Here is a 10,628-nt window from a genome sequence, read left to right on the forward strand (position 1 = left end):
GGCTTAAATGGAGCTAAATGGGTGAAAAATGTAAGAAAAGGGAAAAATTTGCAAGCACCTCCCTGCATGTGACACCGACCACAAACCCGAATGTGTGCATTTGACAAGAAATCGAATGTCATAAAAGTGCAAAAATGATGAACATGCTATGCAAGGAGTACTACTCTCAATTCCTAATGAACTGGTCATGAATGTCACTAGTTATGGGCTCTAAACCTCAGAAATTGTAAAGTAGGTTGCCAATTTATCAGGTCAAGTCTAAACAGTCAGCTATATTTGAACAAAAACTCGTAGACTATTCGTATGACAGAGCTAATAACCATCAATAGAAGTGCAAGGCTCAAGTAAAATGACAAGTTATAGTGCAATATCATCACGGAAATCAACCGTTCTGACTCAACCTATATGCAAAAATAAACGTGGATATTTTTTGAATTTTTGAAATTTTCTAATTTTTTTGGTTTTTTTGATTTTTAATGAAATAAATAAACAATGCAAGCTGAAATAAATAAACGTGAATGCAAAACAAATGCAAATGCAGACTCAAAAGGATGCAATACCCTCCCCAAACCAAAACGGACAACGCCCTCATTGTCCTCCAGCATACACCAGTAGATATATACAAGGGAACGGGAATGTACAACCAATAAAGAATAAAAAAAATAAACTAAATAGTAGACAAAAATAAAAGAGTGAGATGGACATACAAAACACGAACTTCCCCAAACCAGCCAGAAAACTGGGGAAGTGAGTAGACCAGGAGCTACTCGTCCGCCTCCTCGTCACTGTCAAGCACGTCCTCCACCGTCACCGTGAAGTCCGGGTCCACCTCCCTCTCTCTCCTCCTCATCTGCTCAACTCGAGCTCTCTCCTCCGCCGCCGCCGGGTCCTCGTCCTCCTCCTCCTTACTAGCAGACTGCGGGTACTCCTCAGCTGGGTACCGGTAAAAGGAAGGGTGTGGCCAACCCTCTGGGATCGGACGGTGTCGAATCATGTGATACTCATATAGAGCGAACAAAGTCAAAGCTAAGTCCCGCTCCATACGAGCCTGTCTCTCTGCAATCTCAACTAACAAACCGTCACGGTGCCCTTGGTCCATGACCGAGGATGCCTCAAAGGGTGGTGGAGGTACAAAGTTAGCCGGTAACGCCGGCTGTGTCTGTGTCTGGTCGGCGGGTGCAGGAGTAGGAGTAGGAACAGGGATCGGGGTAGGTGTGGCCGTGGACGTCTGACCACCCGTAGAAGGTGCGGATCCCTCTTTCATCTCAAGTCTACGCCGCTTCTTATCGGCGGGTAAAGTAGTAGGTGGGCGGACCTGAAGGTGGTAGTCAGGTAAGGGTGGTAGACGGGCGCCCCGTGCAACAGTAGGCAAAGGGGCTAGACGGGGGAGGGTGGTGCAAGGTAGGTCCACGGACAAGGAACCGTCTATCTTCCAAGTCCGGTAGTCATAAGTCAACCAGGTTTGAGAGTGCATAGACGCTAGGCTGAGGTACCTATCTCCCTCTAGGTATGGTAAGTCACGAGGCCAGACAGGGAAGAGGGAACGGGCAAGAATGGTGGCTATGCCACCGCATACTATAGATCCCGTGACCTTCTCCTCCTGAGCGTAGAAGTACTGGGCGATCAGATAGGCAATGTTGAGGGTAAAAGGACCCTCGCAGTCAATGTTCAGGTAACCGCCTAAGATGGAGAGCTCGTTGTTGTTGATGTTATTTGGCTCCCTACGGCCAAAGATGGTGCTCCCCATCAGTCTAAGAAAGTGACGGGCAGGGAGAAGGTGGACCTGAGCGAGCTTTCGCTCAGGAAAGGTGGTATGGGCTAAGGTCCGCCAAAGCTGACGAATGACCTTCCTAGGGGCAGTAGTGTCGCCCGAAAGGAAAGGCGGAGTCTGGTACCAAACTCCTCCAATGTCATCGAAAAAGTCCGGTTGAACAACCGAAAGACACGGAAAGACTAGTGGGGACAGCGTCGTGTGCCCCGGAGGAGAAGGTGAAGGAGCTGAGGAACTCAAGGCTCAGCTCCAGAAAGGTGTGGCCACTCATAATGATGAGTCCGGCCATCCCCGTGCCCTGTAAAAGCTCACAAACTGGCTCATAGAAACCGAGCCTCTCAAGTGCCGGACGATCTAAGAAACGGGTAGGGAGAAACTCACGGCCAAATAAGTTATAAAATCTCTTACGATGTACACCATTAACGAAAATTACCTGCGGGTACTCAGGGTGGGAGTCGAGGGAGTCGTCCCCTCGGACAGTGACCGTACCAGAAGGAGTAACAGAAGTACTAGGAGCTGAAGTAGCACGAGCACGACCACGACCTCGGCCCCGGCCTCTAGAACCTGAGGTAGAAGACCGTCCAGTGACGGTACGAGGAACTAGGGGTCGCCGTAGCGATTGCAATCGCTGGTGAGTCTGCCACGGTGTGCTCACAATGGGTGAAGTAGAAGTCGTGGCTTTGTGACAACCACCGAGGAAGAAAGACTAGCAAAGATCTTGCGGTGGTGGTGGGCTGCGATCGTAGTGGCAAAATGAAACAGGGCTAGCAGCAGTGCTAGCGGCAGTGAACACAGTACCGACAGTAGAAACTAGAAAAACAGAGGTACTGGCAGGTGCGGAGACGGTAGTAACAGCAGGGACTACCGTCTCAGACAGAGACAAGGATGGACTGGCAGCAGAGCTCGAAGAGCGCATCGAGTTAGAATCCATCCTAAAAAAATTGGGCAGGGGAATTTGATAAGAAAATGGCATGAAAACAGCGTAAAAACAGCATGAAATCGGCATGAAAATTCCCCTAACCAGTCGAAAAATTCGATCTACAGCACAAAATTTCCCAAATTTTTCCTCAAAAATTCAAATACAGTAGGTAACAGCGATAGGGTGCGGGTAAGAAGCAACAATGGCAGCCAATTATGCAACAATAGAAGCGAAATTAAGCAAATGGCAACAGCACAGACCAATTTTCAGTCGAAAATTTCGACTGTAAAAACCCCTAACCGCAAATTTCTCGCAAAATTCGAATTTAAACATGTAAAAATCAACGAGGCATGGGAATTGATCATCAAGCAAGACAAATAGGGCAAACAATTACAGTTATAGTCGAAAAAACTCGACTAAATAAGGAATTTCGAAACCCTAATCCTAATTCACTTCATAATAAGCAAACTTAGTGACATTAAAATGCAAAGAAGTGTAGGAAATAATTACTTGATGATTAGCAACCTACAAATTGCAATTCATCGACAAACAACACGCAAAAATGGCGATTTTTTTGTTCGAAAAACCGCAAACACTAAGATCCTCAATAGACCGAGTAAAACAACAATAATCAAGGGGAAAATAGAGGGCTAATGACGATTAATTAACAATAAACAGAATGTAGGTGACGGATTTGGCAAATGGGCAAGAAAATGGAAGATTTTGGGGGTAATTTGATCACAAATAAGGAAGGGGGTCGAAAATAATGAAGGACAAATGAAATGGCAAAGAAAAAGAAGGAAGTTAAGGAACTCCCTGCGTGTCTTTTGCAATTTCACTCGATCGAGTGGTTTAGAACTGCTCGATTGAGGACTTCTTGTATGCATCTACTCGATCGAGTAGAAAATTACTCGATCGAGAACTCCCCTTTTCAGCTTTAGTCGATCGAGTAAAATGGGATCACTCGATCGAACAGAATCAACTCGATCGAGTACAAAAAGCACTCGATCGAGCTCTTTTCCACGCGTAAGCTCTTGAATTTGCGTATAATTCCCCAAAGCTGCATAAAAACACTCGCAAAAATATCCCAAAATGCCAAATACGTAAAGTAACATTCTGTAGTCTCTAATCTACGCTAAAAATTATCTGAATTCTAATTGTCCTAATTAAAAGCAATAAAAATAGTTCAACGGAGAATTTAAAAAAATGTTTATACAAGTTGGTACACGGGGCATTTCTCCGTTCACTTCTTAAGGCAATTCAGTAGCCCCTCGGAGGGCTTCTGACTGGAGGACGTCATCTCAGCAACATTAATCGTCCTCTTCAATTTCCATGAGCTTGAATTTGAATCATTAGGAGGAGAATAGTTAACGTCCACATACGCGCGAACTTTTCTCATCCTTACTCCTTTCTCACCGGCTTTAACATCGTCACTCCCACTTTGACTGACATTAATTGCATAATACCCTTTGACAGCTCCTGCATTATTTTCATCCGCACTGCAGCAAGGGAAAAGCAGACGAACTTTCCTCCTTTTTGCTCTCAACCTGAGGCGGAGGGGTCACAATAGCAACACAATACTCCAAATTTTCATTTGGAGTGTCAATAATAGGGTCGATAAGAAGAGGGGCATTGCAAGGCTGAGCTTGCATGGGAGCCCTCTGGAACTTAGACTGATGGAATATCAATTCCTCGTCCCCAACCTGAAAAGTCAATGTCTTGCCCCCGACATCTATTACTGCACGGGCAGTGAATAAAAATGGTCTCCCTAAAATAATAGGGGTAAAGGCATCTTCGGGGATGTCAAGTACAACGAAGTCAACGGGAATAAAGAATCTCCCGATCTTAACAGGTATGTCTTCTATAATACCTAGTGGTCGTGATATGCTATGGTCGGCCATCTGAACAGTCATGTTTGTGAAATTAAACTTTGTCAAACCAAGTCTCTTAGCCAGAGACAGCGGTAAGACACTCCACTAGCGCCAAGATCGCATAACGCATTATCAATCAAATGGGTACCAATATGACACGGAATCGAAAAACTACCCGGGTCTGACTGTTTGGGAGGTAACTTATTCTGAACTAGTGTCATCCCTACCTCGGTCAAAGCTACCGTCTTATGATCATTAATGTGCCTCTTACACGATAAAATTTCTTTCATAAATTTAAGGTAAGAGGGTACCTGTGTCAGCAGTTCGGCGAATGGCACAGTGACTTGCAAGCTTTTCAGGAGTTCAGCAAATTTGTCGAATTATTGATTAGCTTTAGTACTTTGCAAACGCCTCGGGAAGGCCACCGTGATGGGTATCTCGAGTCCCTTGTTCCTCTCTTCCAACGTGTCAGCCGGATCAAGCTCCAAATTCTTCGGACACTTGTTTTCTCTCGAACGAGGTCTTTCAGACGATTTTTCACTCGATCGAGCACTAGCAGGCTTTCGATCTAGCTGTTCTTTATCTACACTACTCGATCGACCAAAAATACCATTCGATCGAGTTGTTTCTTCAACAAAATCACTCGATCGAACAACAATTTCACTCGATCGAGTAATATATTTTCCCTGTTCACTCTATCGAGTAGAATTTTTACTCGATCGAGCCCTTTCTTCAGCAATTTCACTCGATCGACCACCAGTAATCAGTCGATCGAGTACTTTCCTTGTCGTCAGCTCTTTTTCTTCGATAGAACACTGTTCATCAGCTATAATTTCCTTCCTCGGGTCTGATTTCAACATGTCCGGTCCCTCATCTGAACGACGGCTCCTGAAATTAATTAAATTTACCGTCTCATGTGGATTTTTGTCAGCTTATTACGGTAAATGACCCGATTTCCTTGTGGACTGGTTCGCCGCTAACTGGGCAACTTGAGTTTCAAGTGCCTTGATAGATGCATCTTTTTGTTGATCACTCAGCTGCCACTGCTTTGTTAAAGACTGAAACATCGTCTTCAACTCACCTAGCTCACTTACTCCACCAGAAGATGATGAACCTTGATTAGGTGTAGGAAAGGAAGGAGGCTTCTGAAAGCCTTATTGAGCCTTATGAGGAGAGACATACGGCTGCTGGTGCTGCGGAGGATGGGTAGGATTGAGCACATTTTTACTTGTCCACCTTAAATTGGGATGGACTACCCCTTGGTTGTTATAGTAGGAACCCACCCCCCCCCCCCCTTGCCTGTATTGTTGGAAGGCAAGGATTTGTTCCTTCTCCGTAAGACAGCCAACAGCAGTGTGACCGTCGTTGCTACCACACCTCTCACATGTGACAGTCTCCCCTCTAGTAAGCAAATGAACCGTCTGAGGCTCCCCAGCAGAATGCAGCTCCAACTTATCAAATCTAGCATTCATGGCTTCCATCTGAGCCACAACTTGCTTATCGACTGCATGAACTGTCCTAATACCATCCCTCGGGTTTCCATACTCAGCACAGTGGTTCGCCATTTCTTCAATAAGGGCCCATCCCTTATCATCGTCGGTGTTCTCTTGGAATCTTCCATTAGATGATGCATCAAGTATGGCTCTGTGATCATCGTACAACCCATTGTAGAAGTGGTTGGACAGAAACCACGGGTCAAAACCATGGTGAGGAAGAGACCTCACCAACTTCTTGAAACGGGACCATGCTTCATAGAAAGTCTCATCGGGTGCCTGCTTAAAACTTGTTATCTTTGCCCTCAGCTGATTGGTGCGCTGTGGAGGGAAATATCTCCTATAAAAAGCAAGAGCAAGGGTCTCCCAGTCTCTGACCCCCGCGGCCGTACGGTCCAAATCGATCACCACTCCTGGCCGAGTCGACAAATAAAAAGGGAACAGAACCTCCTTAATCTTGTCTTGAGTTACCCCCTTTGTGGCGGGGATAGTAGAACAATAGTCCGTAAAGACCTCCATATGCTTCCTCGGGTCTTCACCTGCCACACCTCTAAAGAGATTTCTCTCTACCAGATTGATATAGGAAGGTCGGATGTCAAATGTATTCCCATCCTCAGTCTGGAGATTGAAACCCTTTGGTATTGATGATGCTTTAGGCTCCGAGTGACTAGCAATGTTCGGCATCTTTACTGGTGTGCTTACAGAACTGGAAATATCTTCTTCAAAAGATGGGTTTTCTGTAAAAAAGAAATGTTGAAGCTATGGTTCGAAAGTACTCAAGTCTTCCTTTTGTGATTCTCTTTGCAGACGGAGTCTATGCCAAAATAGTCTCTCGCTCGAGAATCACCAAACTAACTCAAACCCGTCGACACAGGCATACACAATACTGAAAGAAAATAAATAAGAACTGCCTCAAGGAATAAAAATTCCCTGATACGGATAAAATAATCGAAACAAAAACAGATAGGGCAATTGCCTCCCCGACAACGACGCCAAAATTTGACAGGGCTGTCGTATACCTATCAAAAATAACTAACTAAACTAACTATAAAGCTAGGGAAGTCAGGTCGATCTCCTCAGGGAGGGAAGATATCTGTAAAAGTCCGTCTATTTGGTCACAAATGGGGGTGTCTATTGTTGGTGCTTGTGTCCTCCACAAATTAGTGTGATAACATTTGTAAATCTCTTACAGGTTCACAAGGATATACTTCGTATATTTAATCAGTTGATTAACGTTTATCTAATAACGGTTGGCTTGCTAGAAAGTTTTACGTTATTATCATACAGATGGCGGTGATCAACTGGTCCCTAAAGGTTACACCTATAGGACGTGTTTGAGAAATGTGGTTATAGAAATATAATTACATTGATGCCCAAAATGACTAAAAAGTTAGTCAATGTGTTGATGAGATAATTATTTAATGAAAATTAAATAATATTAAGTTGAGACGCAATTAATCACAATTCGTAAATTAAATATAATAAGTTATATTTAAATTAAATATATATAAGGTTAGTTTGGACGAATTAATCTGTTAATTCGTAGTTAAATATAATCAGTTGTATTTAATATCAACAAGCTGAATGTTTCATAGTGGTAATAGTGAGGGTACACATACCAAGAGGTCATGGGTTCGATCCTCACTAGATGACAATTCAACACACTTTATATATTTTTGGAAAGACCAAAATAAGGAGAAAAATACTCCTTATTTCGGTTCACTTGGACGAAATTAGGGAAAATTTTTCTTTTCCTAATTGACTCCAACTTTCGGTCTGTATAAAAAGAAAGGTAGAGAATTATTTCTACCCTAATGCTTTTTCTTGACCTAGCCTCCTCTTTCTCATCACAAGAACACAAAGACAATTAAATTTTACAGAAAATTTTAGGTTGATTTCTAGCATAATCAAAGGGCATATCTCAGATCGTCTTGGGTGCAACTAATAGGCGAATATCAATTTTGATATTGTTCTTAGGCCATATTTGCTAGGACCGAAGGTTAATTCTAAATCTTTTTACTTATGTTTATGTATTTTATTTTATGACCTTAGATCATCTTTATTAAATCGTTATAATCCTTTTAATTTAAGGGGAGTATACAGATTTATTTCCCATATCTATAATTTGATTTCTAAACTAAAAAGGGTTCAAGGAAAAGAAATAAAGGATGAGCAGTTAAGGCAGAAAAAAGAGTGATAAACTATCAATAAAGAGGGGACATGTTAGGATTTCCGTTCACTACGATAGTCCAGTGACTCAACTGTAAACAACTTAGATAAATTACTGCGAGACGGATATGGAAAGGTCCTTCCGGTCCACTTTCTATCCTAAATTACCACTAACTTAACTTTCGTCCTCGTCAGGGTAGTCTACTGTTCATAGCAGGTCTATTTAGTCCAATCTTCCGATCCAGGATTAAATTTAACCAGATTAAAAGGGTGACTCAGAAGCGTGCACTCAACTAAGTCAGTAAATACAGTTATATTGCTATGGTGACAGAATCTCACAATTAATTCGTCTAACTTATTTACTGCATCGTCACATTTCTACCGTAGATCCCCTAATCCTAACATGAAACAGATTTAGCTACTCATATCGCTATTAATACTATCAATACTAATAACAGAGAAATAACCAACATTCAACATGATAAAACAATAATAAAAATGCATAAAAGGTAATTAGGGCAAGAATTAAATGAAGCAAAACAAACAATTAAAGTAAACAAATGAAAGATTAATATTAAAAAGGGAGAAAGAGATTACAATCGTAAGAATCCGGCGTAAAGAACAAACAAATCCGAGAGAGGTGACCCCGAAAGTAAAAGTTACAGTGAAGAAGAAAAGAGAATGCAGTCTTTACTGTTAATGATAAAAAAAACTAGATAGAATGTATGATAAAATATAGATAGAAGATAGATGCTAATATCCTAGTTGACGTATGCTTAAATAGAAAATATGCTAAGTCCATTAACTAAAACAAGTTCACGGGCTAATTAAAGCCCACGCCATCAAAAACCACTTGATCGAGTAGTCTGAAACCACTCGATCGAGTAAAACTCCAAGTAATCTACTCGATCGAACATAAATGTTACTCGATCGAGTAACCTCACTTTCCAGCTCTTCTTGATTGAGTATGAAACCACTCGATCGACCAACCAATGCCATAAAAACTACTTGATCGAGTAATAAAACCACTCGATCGAGTATTCTACCTCCAAATCAGCTCAAACTTGTGCCTGACTGCCTCGTAGACCGTGCCTTCACGCCTCCCAATGCAAAGTCTCACTCTGGAAAATCCCATCTCCTTAAAATGCATGCAAAAAGGACGAAAATGGTACGATTCCACTACTTTCGCGTTCATTTCTACAAAATGGACAAAACGAACCAAAGTAGCCAATTCGGAGGCAAAATTCAATATAAACAGTATGAAAGTACATAGAAATACGTGCTAAAATAGGCTAAAAAGACTATATAAAATGCACGTATCATGGCTCCACTGTCAAGTCCCCTCTAGCATCCCCTTTCTGTATCATATGTATCCCCATCTTCCCCACCTCATCTCTCAACCTCATCAAAGACATAGCTGTACATAAAGAATGTACACTCTTCCTGCTAAGCGCATCAGCAACCACGTTTTCCATCCCTTCATGATATATAATATCCATGTCATAATCCCCTATCAGCTCCAACCACCTCTTCTGTCTCATGTTCAGCTTCTTTTGAGTGAAGATGTACTTGAGACTCTTATAATCTGATGTGACACCCTCATTCATTGCGGAAAAGTAACCACATAATTCTAGATAAAAACTGCATGGATATGTTTGTAATAGGTTCATTTGGGCAACAACCTGTAATTTTCAAAAGTCGAAAACGAAACCTGAACCTGTTATAAAAATATCCAAATGGGAAGGTGTCAAACATGCAAGGTCTAAAATGAATCTCATAAATAAAACATCGCTAAAGTCGCGAAACAAAGTTATACAACCCAAATATGAAAAAGGGAGACATATGTCCCTAAAAAGTATATAACATAAAAAGTGTTTAAGGGTCACAATAAAATAAAGCCAATCAAGGTCCCAAGGTTACTTTGCTCGCTAGCTCGCCCATGTACCCCATATATGCATCACTTACCTGTCAATCGCATTTTATACAAATACGAAAGCCACAGTCAGTGGGGAGTAACTCCAAGTTCTCCCAGCCACGAAATGTCATAATTAATATAACATGTAAACATAAGAATATGAATATGAATAACACATAGCCTTAGCATATAGATGCTAGACAATCGTACTCATCATGTGAACAACAATATAACAACACATAGTCTTAGCATATGAATACTAGACCGACTCATACTATACTATCATGTGAATCACATAACATCCAGGAATCCAAACTCTATCAACCATAGCCGGCTTGCATCTCACCTTCTATGATTCATAGAATCATCAACAAGAAAGGACAATATATCTAGAGACAGGCATAAGTTCCTAGTACAGTCAATAGTCACTCTGTAACTTGAGTCTATACCACGAGGTAAGGTAAACACCCAAGTCCTAAACCTGCGCAGA

General features: G+C 41.9%; 1 non-coding gene across 1 annotated transcript; it reads left to right on the forward strand.

The window, feature by feature from the left end:
- The first annotated feature begins 6,259 nt into the window (after positions 1–6,259).
- LOC141636227 (small nucleolar RNA R71) lies at positions 6,260–6,365 on the forward strand. Its single transcript, XR_012540853.1, has one exon. It is a non-coding gene; the product is annotated as a small nucleolar RNA R71 (small nucleolar RNA).
- The last annotated feature ends 4,263 nt before the right edge of the window (positions 6,366–10,628 follow it).

Source organism: Silene latifolia, chromosome Y (genome assembly GCF_048544455.1).
Source record: "Silene latifolia isolate original U9 population chromosome Y, ASM4854445v1, whole genome shotgun sequence".
In the NCBI taxonomy this organism is placed as follows: domain Eukaryota; kingdom Viridiplantae; phylum Streptophyta; class Magnoliopsida; order Caryophyllales; family Caryophyllaceae; genus Silene; species Silene latifolia.